Source organism: Camelus dromedarius, chromosome 26 (genome assembly GCF_036321535.1).
Source record: "Camelus dromedarius isolate mCamDro1 chromosome 26, mCamDro1.pat, whole genome shotgun sequence".
In the NCBI taxonomy this organism is placed as follows: domain Eukaryota; kingdom Metazoa; phylum Chordata; class Mammalia; order Artiodactyla; family Camelidae; genus Camelus; species Camelus dromedarius.
Window position 1 is genome coordinate 23,937,396 of NC_087461.1, and position 14,672 is coordinate 23,952,067.

Genomic DNA, 14,672 nt, shown 5'->3' on the forward strand with positions numbered 1-14,672 from the left:
AAACAAAAGTTATGGAGAAAAAACTAGTGGTTACCAGTAGAGACAGAGAAGGGGGAGGGGCAATATAGAGGTAGGGAATCAAAAGGTACAAACTTACGTATAAAATAAGCTACAAGAATATATTTTACAACATGGAATATAAGCAATATTTTATAACCATTAATAGAGTATAACCTTTACAAATTGTGAATCACTATATTGTACACCTGTAAATTATATAATATGATACATCAGCTATACTTCAATTAAAAAATAAAAATAAATTAAAATATGTTTAAAAAACAGCCTGACACTATAAACAAACCTACATTCCATTGTTTAACAGTAATTGATTTTGAATTATTCCATTTTCTTTGTTTTTGTTTTTTGTTGTTGTTGTTGACTTTGCTATTTATAAGTGAGAGTAGTTTAGAAAATGTACAAAAATTTTAATGTCATAAATGTAGTCTAACCTCTAAATTAACAAAGATTTTTATTTAGTGTGTTTTTTTCTGGGTTTTCTCCTAGTAGTGAATTTTGTAGACTTTAAATGAAAATATAAAAGCATATACTTTTGACAAATATATGCAACATATAAGCATAGATTAGCATAGGAAAAATAATAAAACAAAACTTTATAAAACTCTCTTTGGGAGAATTTTCTTTTTTCTAGGAATTCCAGTGATAGTAACAACGGAAAGAGCAATTACACAGGAATTCTATTTATCTAAAGTTATATTGATACCAACATTGAAAAAAATATTGCAGCAATATTATTTTGGGTAAAAAGATTTAACTGTAAATTTTCCTATCAAACATAACCTAAAACTTACATGTTTTAATATGAAATTATGTTTCTTAAACTCCTACAGCATTTGATTTCTATCAAGACTTACTAGAGTATGGGAACACACACACACACACACACATCTAACACTCTTCCTTAGCATTTTCTCAAAGGTCACACTGTTTACCCATCAATGCTTTGAGAGCATCGATCCTATATTTGCTAAATATAGGAAAATTTACGGTGTGGTGGCCCCTATCTGTCATTTTGCTAGAAATAAATATATTCTTGGAATTAAAGTTTCCTGTGGAAGCCACCTCAGACCTGTCATAGGCACTTCCTGTAAAATTTTAATTTATGGCACACAATTTACATTGAATTTACTTCAATTAGTGACCAAGGAAGAGTAGTACATAAATTGTATAAAATTGTATATAATCTTATTGTATGCAGAATACTGGGCTTTAAAAAATTTCAAAGTTAACCACTTAAATATATTACAAAATAGCAAATTTTTATGTTGCTGCTGTTTTTAATTGCATTTTGCTTTGTTTGGGGACTGGTGTTTTGTGTTGTCATATTCCATATATTGTCTTCTGACATCTCAAGTTTCCACTTCTCACTTACCTTCTTAGACTATGAAGGGTGATTTATTTTTTTTTATCGATATGTAGTTGATTTTCAATATTGTAGTTTCAGATGTACAGCAAAGTGATTCAGATATATATATATACACACACATATATATGTATATTCAAGTTTTTTATTATAGGTTATTACAAGATAGTGAATATATTTCCTTGTGCTATACAGTAAATCTTTGTTATCTCTTATATATAGTGATGTGGATCTATTAATCTCATACTCCTAATTTATCCTCCCCCACCTTTCCCTTTTGGTAACCATAAGTTTGTTTTCTGTCTGTGGTCTATTTCTGTTTTGTAAGTGAATTAATTTCTATTATTTTTTAGATTTCACATATAAGTGATAGCATATAATGTTTGTCTTTCTCTGACTTGGTTTAGTATAATCTCTAGCTCCATCCTTGTTGCTGCAAATGGCATTATTTCATTGTCTCTTATGACTGAGTATTATTCCATTGTATATTATATATATATATATATATACACACCACATCTTCTTTATCCAGTCATCCATTGATGGACACTTAGGTTGCTCCAGCTCTTGGCTATTGTAAACAGTACTGCTATGAACATTGGGGTGCATGTATCTTTTCAAATTAGAGTTTTCATTTTTCTAAATATATGCCCAGGAGTGGGACTGCTTGATCATATGGTAATTCTATTTTTAGTTTTTTAAGGAACCTCCATACTGTTTTCCATAGTGGCTGCACCAATTAACATTCCCACCAACAGTGTAGGAGGGTTCCCTGAAGGGTGGTTTCTTTTATTATTTTCTTTTTTTCTCTCTCTTTTTAGTTTTACCAATTTTTGCCTCATTTTTTAAATTGAAGTATAGTCAGTTACAGTGTGTCAATTTCTGATGTACAGCACAGTGTCTCAGTCATGCATATACAAACATATATTCATTTTCATATTCTTCATTAAAGGTTATTATGAGATATTGAATATAGTTCCCTGTGCTATACAGAAGAAATTTGTTTTTTTAATCAGTTTATATATATATATATATAGTGGTTAGCACTTGCAAATCTCTGATGGGAGCGGGGAACAATTTGTTTTTATCCATTCTTTTGGAGACAAACGTGTGTTTTAACATGTGTGTTTAAAATTTGTCACATGGTCCCTTGGTGTACTTCACATCCTGACCCACTAACTAGTTCTTTTAAAAGCCTCTGTACTTTTCCAATTTATCTATTCCTCAGATTTCCTCATGTTCATATGTATGGAATCTGAAATCAAGCCAACAGAATGACCAAAGAAAATAAAGTGATTGACATAGTACACCAATGGTTTTGGAGACTTAAGTATAGCAAAGCAAACAAGCAACAAAACACCAAATGTCTTAGGTGTGGGAGAGTGTTCAACTAATTCCTTGGCAAAGGAATCCATTTCTGACCTAGTAGCCCAATCATATAATAATAAATTAAATTTTCTATGTAGGTTCAATTTCCTAGGAAAAGAGCATATTTTTCTATGTCATTCACTGGGAAATTAAGATTTCCTGTTTTAAGATATTGTGTTTGAAAGATCATTTCAGCTCCAGCAAATAAAGCTCTGAGAGGGGTAACCATTCATTATAACTTTCTAAGATCTAAGGAATTTGTGATTTTTCTTTTTTTGCCATAACACATACATGCTTAACATCTCCACTTGTCAAACACTACTGGCAACATCATCTTTCTAATATCAAAGTCTGATCAAGTCACACTTTAGGGTCACACATAACATTCATTTTGGCCTCACACATTCCCTGTTGACCACAAAATAAAATCAAATCTCCTTAGTGTGGAACATAATCCCATCACCTTGTTAATTCCAATCACCTTGTTAACCTTGACTTCTACGAGTAGCCTCGCTCTACTACTGTAAAACATTCTTGGTTCTAGAAGCAATACATTTCCCTTCATTTTCATGATTTGTCACTTTTTCAACTCTGTCTGATATACACTTCTCTCACTTTATTCCTTCTGGGAATAAACACCTACCTTTCAAAACTGGCTTAGACATTGCCTCACAGGAAAAGCCTTTATCACTTACTTTAATGGTTGTCCCAATAACAGTTAGATATCTCAACTGTTCTTGCATATCACCATCCTCATGCTTATTTTAGAACTTGCTGCATTTGTTAAAATGCTTTGTACACCCGTATCCTTGCCAAAACATGAGTTTACTGAAGATCGGAATTGCACTTTATTAATCCTTGTATTCAGAGACTGGCACAGTGTGTAAGACAAATAACACATTCCATTAATTATTGAGTCGAGGAATCACTGATGGCATGCATGTTAGCATTGCAAAGGCTATACTTGCACAATGCCTATGTTGAATTAATTAATTATGGCATGCCCATTATCATAATGAGGGCTGCCCTTGCACAGAAGAGCTATGGTTTGAATGACAGTACCAAAATAAATAAATAAATAAATCCATTAGAAGTTCTCGCCTCTATCTTTCTGTTATCCATTCCTTTATCTGATTTGACATTCAGTGTCTTACTTTGGTCTTTGGCTATGGCTCAGAAAGTTTTCTGCCATGTACTTTTTGGATTCTTATGGGAATTTTTATGTTTTTTCTCCACTATTTAGGCAATAAAGGACTTAGAAAAAGGCAATTAATTTTTCTAAGTCTCAGTTTCCTCCACTAACTTAGGGGTAGCTACAAAATCAAATAATGTTATTGAAAGATAAATATAAGCAGAAGATGTTTATTTAATGTCAGGTATCTTTCCAGCCTTCCTTCCAAGAATCTTATTGACCTTTCGGTACCCACAGAGTGCTCTCCATATTACAGTATTTTCTATTCACCCATATATAGTCCTTAACCATCTAATAGTCCATTCTCTTAATCAGTACTTTTTTTTAATATCAATAGGTGATGGTGGTTTCAATTAGCTAATATCTCCTAACTGGTTAACTAAATAACTGGTTTATTCTACCACATAATATAATGCCTGAGCTATGTCTAATGGAAGACGTATATTGGGAAACAAGATTCCTTCTAACAAATTTTTATTGTTAAAATTTAATGAAGTAAATTGGGGACAATGAGATTCTCATTTTACCTTAAGTTATAATTAATACTAAATTGCTCAGTATGTCCTTTCTTAATAGGACCAGATGTGAAAATCCTTATCACCCTTTTACTCTACACTGTTCTCAGTTTTCAACTATCCCTCAACAAATCACCCATTACTATCCAAACATTTTTTAAATCTGCTTCTGAGGAAGCATTATTTTGGTAGCTTCTGTGGTAGAAAATGCTGTCTACCTTTTCAATGCCCAGTGTCCCTTTTTTTCCTAAGTCAAAGAATCCAGGTATGACTCAGTGGAAACCTATGTGATGTAAGCAAAATTGTTTGTGGGACTTTGGGAAGAAATCTAAAGAGAGTTAACTTTGCCGGCAGTTATATCCTTCTAGATGTTTACATTTTTCTTCTTCTTGCCCCCAAATCATCTATCTTAGATCATACAGTAGCCTTGAGGGTAGAAAGCAATGCCTGGAAGCTGAAGGGAAAAAAATATAGATATGCAAGTTTTGTAATAATTGTGGAAATTCTATACTAGCCAGACACTGCCAACCTCAAGATTTCTATTACATGAAAGAGAAAGACTTATGTTTACAGCTACTGTTATTTTGAGTTTTCTGTTAAATGCAGCTGAACATAATCCTAATTGATTTGAAATAAGACATATGATGCAGGTCATGTAGAAGACATACACATTTCTACTGCTTTTCTCTTATTACTCACTAATTATTTTGCAGTAGAGAAAAATTCTCAGAGTAGTCTCAGAATTTTTATTTGTCTGTGCAAATATGCAAGTGACATGGTTGCTTCAAAGCCAACAAGCCTAGAAAACTAGATTTGCTTTAAAAAAAAAGAGAGACAAAATAAACAAACAAAAAGGCAATCAAAAACCTGCCATCTATAAGCCCAAACTGAAGAGAGAGCTACATTCAAACACAGAAAAAGTGCCTATTAGGTTTTTGTTTGTTTTTGTTTTGTTTTGTTTTGTTTTGTTTTGTTTTTACATAAGTAGAAATAATCTATCCATCATCCATTCTTCCCTCAATTTTCTTCTTCCCTTTCCACTATCAAAATCCATGACTCTGGCTTTTCTGTTTTCCTACTTACTTTTAGAATTCTATATCATGAATCTTTTGTTGAAACTTTATGTACCATTGTGTTCTAATTTCCAAACTACCTGCTGCAGTGTGAACATAAAACTTTGACCATTTCAATTCCCCGTCCCAAAGAAAATTTATCTCCCACTTGAAAAAATGACCTTCAGTTTCTATCATGAACGATAAAATAAGTATGCATTTCTTTTAGGCTCTTCAGCGTAGCTTTCTTTGCCGTCTTTCTGTACAACATTTATAGTGATTTCTTTTGGAGCCATTTCTTTCTCTCTTTGTTGAAGAGCATGCGTATTTTTCTTTTCTAAAATACTCTGAAAATTTTAACCTTTTTCATGTATTTTGTCTATAATTGTCTTATCATATTTATCTGAATATTTTTAGCTTCAAAAATAATATATTTTGAGTAGCAAAATTTGAAAATACCACGACTGTTTTATTTTTGTCATCCATATTCCAGCTCCTTTCAATGTGCACTGCATTACCAACAATGTATGTGATCAGCCTTGTCAAGGTACTGAGTGTAACACAGGAGTATTGGAGCTATGGTCACAACCCTCTAGGGACCTAGAATTTGGTTAAATATATAAGACATAAGTACATGAAGTGAGTGACTACTACATGGCTATGGGTAAATGTCAAAATGAATAGCATTGGCGTTAAAGGTTGACTGGATTTTAGAATTTTAGCAACATCTTACTGTTGCTTCTACCCAAATGCCTTAAAGTGATAGGAATCCGTGTATAATGTTGCTGTCTTATTGTCATCTATTCTGTCTACAAACCCTTCAGTGAGAGTGCTCCAATGCTTCCCTGTGCAATCTGTTTCATCTTTGCATGATGTCAAGTGTTTGAAAATCTCATGTTAAGCCAAAATTCATCTTCTTGAAGCTTCTGCCTATTAACTTAAGACCAGGCTCTTTTCCTAATGTTTATAAGATCTGGAACAAGAATATAAGAATATAAATGGAAGCCCATCTATCATATGTTGTACATATTCTAAAAGTATAAATCAAGCTAACCAACATTTGAAAAAGAAACCTATTATATTGATAAAGAAATGGGGTAGAAAGTAGAGAAAAGACAATTTACTGAGACACTTAAGAAATCATTTTTAAGAGTTATTGACTACTATAATTCTAATGAAAAATTTATTCTAACAAGATTTTTAAATAGAACCTAAATTATCTAACATCACTTAGGTATTTGAGTATTTTTATCGTCAATATGCTCTCTATTGAGTTTGTAACAATAATTTACTTTTGGGTCTTTTTTCTGGTAATGAAGTGGGACCTCATTAATAAAGAATGTTACTACAATTCATCTTATTCCATCTAGTAAAACATAAATTATAAAGAAAAATAAATATTTCTAGTAGTATGAAATGCTTTTGAGTTTTATTATGTTATTGAGTATTAAAGAATTTTAATTTTTTGAATATTCTATTACTTATTTTTCACTTATTTTGCAATATTATCTGTATTACCAGTCCTGAATAGTTTTTAATTTTTATATTTTTAATTAAGTTTGGCTAAACATTTTAAGGATACTGGATATTTTTGTCATTTATATAATAGATACAAAATAATCCAATTTCCTGGTCTGTTATAAATTGTTCATTCAAAAAATGTAGGCTTGCTGCCCATGTTTTAAATAAGCATCACCCTTAGCCTACATACCACTGTCAATTATTAATCTTTTATTATTGCCTCCGGGGAAAGATTAAAGGAAAAGCAGAAACATAGCTGACAGTCTGGTTATCACATCTGGAATAAATGAAAAGCATGGCCTGAATCCATCAGGGAAGATTAGGTAAATGTGAGAAAATTACTGATGTCCTTTCACACATGTAAATTCATACTAGTTCTAAATTGAGGTATCAAACTTTGGTCAGACAACACATATTGCTAGGTTAATGCTTAACAATACAAAATAAGAACTAGAACAAGTAATATATCAGCCATGACGGTACCCTACTAGTGATTATTTAAAAAGTAAGATAATATCAATGTATAGACTGTGTTAATGAAGATCAGACATTTAAAGTCAAACTATGCTGAGAAAAGGGGGTGGTGTGATACAAAGGCAGTCATTGTTGTGAAATAAGACTCCAGTAATTTCAACCAAGTAAATTAGTCCACAGAAATAAAATTAATGTTCACTTTGTTCCAGGCACTGGTCAGTCAGTATCGCATGCTTTACTCAAACTATGAGTCTATAGGAACCGTGATGAGCTTGGCATTTTGTTCATTTTATAAATTATTGAACTGAGATTCAAAGTTGGCTATGGATACAGAATTTGAACGCAAGTCTTTTGATTTCAAAGTCAGTATTCATTCTCAATCCATATGATACAGAATTATAATGTGAAATTCAATTACTTCTATAAGTTATTCACATATATACATATATATATTTATCATGAATTTACACATATATATAAAATTTGGATAAAACTAAATTTTTTTGTGATGCAATAAAGATAAACTAAGTTTATTCTTAGTCTCTTGCTATTATTAGAGTGATTAGAAATAAAATTTTATATTTTCTAATATAATTAAAAAAGGCACATGCACCTCAATATTCATAGCAGCACTATTTACAATAGCAAAGACATGGAAACAACCCAGTTGTCCATTGACAGGTGACTGGATAAAGAAGCTGTCATATATGTATACAATGGAATACTACTCTGCCATAAAAAAGAATAAAATAATGCCATTTGCCCCAATGTGGATGGACCTGGAGATCATCATTCTAAGTAAGGTAAACCAGAAAGAGAAAGAAAAATGCCATATGATATCACTTATTTGTAGAATCTTTAAAAAAAAGGGGGGGGACACAAATGAACTTATCTACTAAACAGAAACAAGCTCACAGACATAGAAAACAAACCTATGATTACCAGGTGGCAAAGGGGGTAGAAAGGAATAAATTGGGAATTTGAAAATTGCACCTCTTGGGGAATGATTGAAATGTTAGCTATCTTGTTATCTTGAAGAGTGATTTATTTAGTTTCTTTTTTTTTTTTTTTTTTTTGGAGGGGGGAGGAGGTAATTAAGTTTGTTTATTTCTTTATTTTCAGAGGAGGTACTGGGGATTGAACCCAGGACCTCGTGCATGCTAAGCATGTGCTCTATCACTTAAGCTATATCCTCCCCCTCAAAATGTTAGCTATCTTGATTGTGTGTGTGGTGGTTTCATTGGTGTGTATCAAAATTATCAAAATTCATCAAATTGTACATCTGAAATACGTGTAGTTTACTATACAGGAACCACACCACAATAAAGGTGTTAAAATTTTTGATGTTTTCTTTTAAATTAAAGGAAATACAGTTATAAAATATAGTTCACCTTTACTTCCTCGCTGCAGGTATACTAACAGAGGCTTCCCTATCTCTGCTATATAGAAGTCACAGATACTGATACTATTCATGTGCATCCATAGGTTCAGGATAGGTTTTGCAGGTCCTCTTGGTGGTTTGACAAAAAGTTAATTTAGCCATGTACCAAATTAAATAATGAACAAGGGACACTCCCAAATGGGCCAAGTTATTGCAAAAATATACAGCGGTTATGTAGCACATTTGACCCATTTCTGCAGCTATGTTTTACAATAACGCCGGATGTCACTGCTGGGCCACCTATTCTGTCGTCTCTACTCCAGATGACACTTTTCTATGGCAGTCACTTGTATAGCTTTACTAGTCTCGGATTAACTTTGGGGGGAGATATTTGAGTGTTTTTCCATCTATCTTTGCAAATGTGAGATGAGATTCTTTTTTGAGGATTCAGCAAATGAATCCCCCAAAATGAACCAATCTCCCACAAACATTTCAGAATTCCTTACGAACAGTGGTTTTGGTAAGCCTAACAAATTTTATAATAGTTTACAGAAAGTAGTTGTCAACTTAGATAGGGAAACTCTCAAGATAGAGAAGAGTCATACTTCTCTGTGGGATGAAGCATGGTTTTGTTTGTTTGTTTGTTTGTTTGTTTGTTTGTTTTTGTAAGAATTGTCTTTACTGTAATACCACAAAACTATGATCATTTACTGTGGACAGCCAACATTTGCAATTGCAGTAGAGCCTGCTTCCTCTTGCTGTTATATAAAATTTACAGTTGGTATTATAAGAAGGTTAGATTGGGGAAGAATTCCCAAGTGGTTGTACCCCCTGATTTTTTAGACACGCCTTGGCCCAGGTAATATTGTTATATACATGGGCTTTCTTGCATATGTTGATTAGTGGCCAGGGAGGAGGTTCATGGTAATGTGCCCTTGGCTACTTGGTTGGTGCAATTTATTTCTGCCTCAATAAATTTACTGGATGTGGAAAGAGATCATTATATTTAGTGGGAAAAGAGGATAATGGCTGTAAGAGTGAATATTGTTGGCAGAGATTGCATTTATTGTTATCCCACGGGTTGGTAAGGGTCAATATTTTAGTCCTGTAATCATGTAGACTCTCTTGGTATTGGATTTGGATTAGAGTGTTTAATTTAATTACATCACTCATAAGCATCCTAGTTGTTGTATTCAGTCCAACTATTTTAGGGCAGTTTTAAAATAAGACATGATTAGTGACACCCCATCTGTCTATTTGTCTTAGGGAATTAGTTAATAATAGTAGATTTAATCTGATTTGAAGTAAAAGTTGTTCCAGGGACTCAGAAGGCATCTGTGAGTCACAAGAGGCCTGACAGAAACCAGCTTAACTAGAAGAGGTATTCCCGGCAGTAGTAAAGCTAGAAGGAGAAGGACAAGCCTTGGTGTTGATATCTGTGATCACATCAGTGTGACTGGCCACCCCAAATATCCAACAGCATAGTTCTTATTGTCCCCAGGCTGATTCATATTTTACGTCATTCTGTTGTGTGCATGTGGCATGTTGTTTCCAGGCACACTTTATCCACACAGGGTGTAGATAACCAGGGCTAAGGTAATCTACCAGGACCTATAGCTGAAACTAATTAGAGTAGGGACTTGACAGGTAGGAAAAGACGCAGTAGCAAAATCAGTTTCAAAGTCAGAGATCGGGGGAGGCGCCAAGATGGCAGAGTAAAGAGACTCATAGCTCTCCCTCTCCCACACATATACCAAAATTACATCTACAAACGCATTGAATTGCACAGAACACCTGCTGAACTCTAGTAGAGCTCCTCTTGCTTTGAAATACAGGAATATTCTCACAAAATCCAGTGAGAGAAAAAAAAGAAAAAAGAGAAAATTGGTGCCGGACGAGTCCTGCAGGGAGAGAGCAGCAAAGGAAGAAAGCCGCCCTCACACTGGGATGCTCGCTCTCCAGCCAGGAGGTCAGCACGGACTGAAGCGGAGCTTCTGAGGCTCAGAGGGGAAAGTGGCAGCCGCTTGGCAGACAGAACTAAGAGAAACTGTCACAGAGGGTCCCTGTGATCCCCAGCCCTAGACATGAGCCTGCAGAGACGAGGTGGGACTGGCTGCTGGAGATGGGTGAGGAGCCTGGGGAGAGGGCTGGGGCCCACTGCTCAGGGGCAGCCTCAGGGGAACTGGAAGGTTGTGTGCGCTCTGGCTGGGGCTGTGTGTGGAACAGAATAGCCCAGGACCCCCATGAAAAAGCACCTCTGCTGGTGTCTGTGGTGGCGGAGGGGCACAGAGCTGCACCACAGCCACTGTCTCGGCTTGGCTCCATTGTTCATGTGTTTTCATGAGAAGAGGGGTTGGGCTTGGTCATAGCCACTGTTGTTGCATGGAGGTGGGGCTAAAAGCTGACTCCATACCCAAGGGCCCTGCAACTTCACAGGCAGGACTGAGCTTCGTTTACAGTCCCAGGCAGAGAGGGTGGATTTGCTCTCTCTTGACCCTTTGGGGGCCCATGCCTCTGGGATGAACAGGTAGTGAGCGGTGTTCTGGCACACAACAGGGGTGAGTATGGGTATTTACAACAGGCCGGGGTACCGCACTGTGCGTGGAGGTGAGGCTGGGGTCTGTGCTGACCCTGTGGTGCACCACAGATTCAGGTGTGTGACTGTACACTTGCTATAGCGGGTCCTAGCGCCTGACCTTGGTGCATCTGTGCTGGTGGTTCTGGGGGCCCAGAACCTGGGGGACACCAGAGCGGGTGGCTGACGTTACCCCAGCCAAGGCGGGAACAAAGGCAGCGTCAACAAAGAGCACTTTCTAAGCCCAATAACAAGTGACAGACAGCACTACAGAGAACACTTCCTAGGGGACATCTCCTGCAGAGGGACACTCAGTGACCCTTCTTCCCAGCTGAAGCACTCCAACCCTGCCTACCACACACCACTGCTCAGAAATGGGTCTAGAAGCCTCTATTCCAGCAACAGGGGAGCAGACCTGGCCCCTGTCAAGGCTGTGACAACCACAGAACAAAATGGAGGCCCCACTCAACAACAATAATCAGGGCAGGCTCTGATCACCACAGCACTGGCCACACCCCCAATCAAAAGGATAACAGCCTACACACAGGGAAGAAAGATGTGGCAACCATCCATACTAAGAACAGCCCTCACAACAGAACTATTAGATGCACACAGTCTACACAGGAACGTTCCCACTTTAAATAAAAACAAATAAAAAGTAAAACAGCCCTGCAAGACCACAGTAGATAACTGATACTCCAAAATCCACAGAGCCAGAGTAATGCAAGTAAAATGAAGAATCAGAGGAATCACTCCCAATTAAAAGAATAAGAGAAGTCCCCTGAAAGAACAAACAATGAGCTAGACCTCAGCAGTCTACTGGTTCATGACTTCAAAAAGGGGGTGATAAAAGCACTGAAAGAAAGAAACGAGACTATGAATAGAGACCGAGAATACTACGAAAAGGAAATGGAAACCAATTATTGACTAACAGCTGACTGTTCCTTTGAATGTAACACAATGTTTGGTTATAAAAGGTTTAGATTTGAGTGATGTGTTTAATTTCATTAGGATAAGGACTAAAATCACAAACATACCAGAGTTCAAAAGGGATAATGCAAGAAGGGAGAAAATAATCTCAATAATTCTTAAAAATCATACTGATTGCCATTTTGGCAAAGCTTCAATTAAAATAGAAATTAACAAAACAAGACCTTTTGAGCTTTCTTTTTAATAACTCAAGGATCTAAGAAGAATAAGAAGAAACTTGCATTAGTACTGTACAAGAAATACACCTAAAATAAAGGAATCCATTTTAGAGAGGAAATGGAAAATTTTATTATTGTTGAATAAGAACATTGGGTTAGCCATATTGATATGTCATCAAATAGAGTTTAAAGTACATGGCACAATTAGAAAGCAGATTACTACATTATAATAAAGGATGTTCAATTAATCAGAAAGAATCAAGATAAAGACAGATACAAGATACAATAAATACTATTAAAAATAAAATTAGGGACATAGTTTCAGATACAATAAAGATTTAGTACATGATGGGAAATGATACTACCATTTTTATTTTAAAATTTTGAAAAAATATAATAATGAAAATTTTCTTTAAAAATACAAATTATGAGAAGAGGCTTGATCAGTGAAGTTCCTAGCAGGATCAAGATATCATACTCAAAAAAGGGTGAAACAGAGTTGAATGAAGTGAATATTTACAAAGGAGTGGGTAAATTATAAAATAAGTAAATTAAATTAAAAAGAGGGATGGTGAAGCATCCTATGACTAAAAACAAGAAGTCAGTGACACACACCTAAAGAGGTAGGAAAATGTCAGAATGTGTCAAAAACTAAATAATACTTTCCTTATTTTTCTTCTATATTATTGGTCCCTCTTGGCTGCACACATTTGCTTGTTCCTTCTCATTCTATGAAAAGGTTTTTGAATCTGTCCTATATTTCAATTTTTTCTTTGTCAACACTCAATTTTTCAGTAATCTTATTCTATGTCTTTTCTTTAAATGCCATCTATGTGCATCTCTCTCTCTCTCTCTCTCTCTCTCTCTCTCTCTATATATATATATATACACACATACCATACCACTTTTCTGAATTTCAAATCGCGCAGCTAGCCAAGAAACATCTCAAACTTATGTTCAGGACAAAAATCTTGACATCCTTCTTAGGGGAAAAGACTGGAGTTGCACAATCTATCAACCAGTTCTATGGGCTTAACCTTCAAAGTATAACCTGAATTTATTCTCTTTTTACCATTTTGACTGCTAAAACCCTAGTGCTTTCACTTGGGTAGAACAATGACACCCTAATGGTCTATCTGCTTTTGCTTTTGTCCCTCAAGTGTCCATAAAGCATCTAAAGTTTTCTTTTAAAAATGTAAAACAGATCAGTTCACAACCCTGCTCAAAATCTTGCCTGCCTGTAACACTTAATCCAAATTATAGCATTTTTATTAGATCTGACCCTTACTTGTTCCTCTGACATTTCATTTGCTATTCCCTCTGTTTAAGGAAAGAATAAAAGAAAATTTTTAAAAAACAAGAAATATTTATAGTTGGTCATAATTTCTACATGATTCTGCAGCAAAGGAAATTAAGTTAGTATTCCAAAATATTGCTGAGAATAGAATTCTTATCTCTTTCCTTCCAAATTTCCTTTGTCATTTTGTTTCAAATGTGCCTCTTTTAAACAGCATATGGCTCAGTATCTTAGTGGTTTGTTTTAAATGTGGTTTTATGCATTTAGCGAATGTTCCTATTTTTCAGTTAGTGCCTCTATTCCTTTCAAATGTATTGTGACTACTCATGAAACTAAGCTCATTCTTAAAAATTTTATTTTATTTCATTTCATTTCATTTTTTAAACATTTTTTATTGAGTTATAGTCATTTTACAATGTTGTGTCAAATTCCAAAATATATGGAATGCTTCACAAATTTGCATGTCATCCTTGCGCAGGGGCCATGCTAATCTTCTTTGTATCGTTCCAATTTTAACGTATGTGCTGCCAAAGTGAGCACTTAACATTTTATTTTAATTTTATGTAGGAATAATTTATACACAGTAACAATGCAAAATTGTAAGAACACAGGTAAATTAATTTTGATATTTTTATGTATGTAACCCAAAACCAAATAAAGATATCAAAAATGTCCATCATCCCAGAAAGTCTATTTGTACTTCTTTCAGTTAATTCCCCTTCCCTGCTGCTGTGACAACTTCTCTTCTTATTTCTGCTAAAATGT

At 34.9% G+C, this 14,672-nt stretch overlaps 1 non-coding gene across 1 annotated transcript; it reads right to left on the reverse strand.

Moving 5' to 3' along the window:
* Nucleotides 1-14,340: 14,340 nt before the first annotated feature.
* Nucleotides 14,341-14,447, reverse strand: LOC116150607 (U6 spliceosomal RNA). Its single transcript, XR_004134339.1, has one exon. It is a non-coding gene; the product is annotated as a U6 spliceosomal RNA (small nuclear RNA).
* Between the last annotated feature and the right edge of the window lie 225 nt (nt 14,448-14,672).